Raw genomic sequence first — 425 nt, 5'->3', positions numbered from 1 at the left:
GCGCTGCTAGAGCACCTGCAGCAGAAGATGTCTGCATCATTTGCGTCTATGACGCCACTGTTAGTGACGGATAATTTTCCCCGCCCTAAGCCGCTCATGGTGAGCGTTAAGGTCTTAGAGGAGAAGGATGGAGAGAATCTCCTACTCTGGGTGGGAGAGGTCGAGAAGGCTATCGCATCCGCCATGTCCAGGCCTAGCAACAGCGCGTGGCGCTAGCCATCTCAAAGCTCGGTGGTCGAGCGCGAGAACGGGCACTGGTGTGCGGCACTTCGGTCGAAGTTGCGTTTCCTTCCTGGGCGGAGCTGAAATTGCAGCCTCACGAGTGTTCTCGCCGCCTAATCAGGCATATCGCGTGCGATCGCGTTTCCTTGCCGCCCGACAGGGCAACAAGGAATTGGTGGGCTTTGTTCAAGAGATTTGCACTC

Source organism: Plasmopara halstedii (genome assembly GCF_900000015.1).
Source record: "Plasmopara halstedii genome assembly, contig: Scaffold_444, whole genome shotgun sequence".
NCBI classification, from domain to species: domain Eukaryota; phylum Oomycota; class Peronosporomycetes; order Peronosporales; family Peronosporaceae; genus Plasmopara; species Plasmopara halstedii.
Note: the sequence above shows the minus strand (reverse complement) of the source record.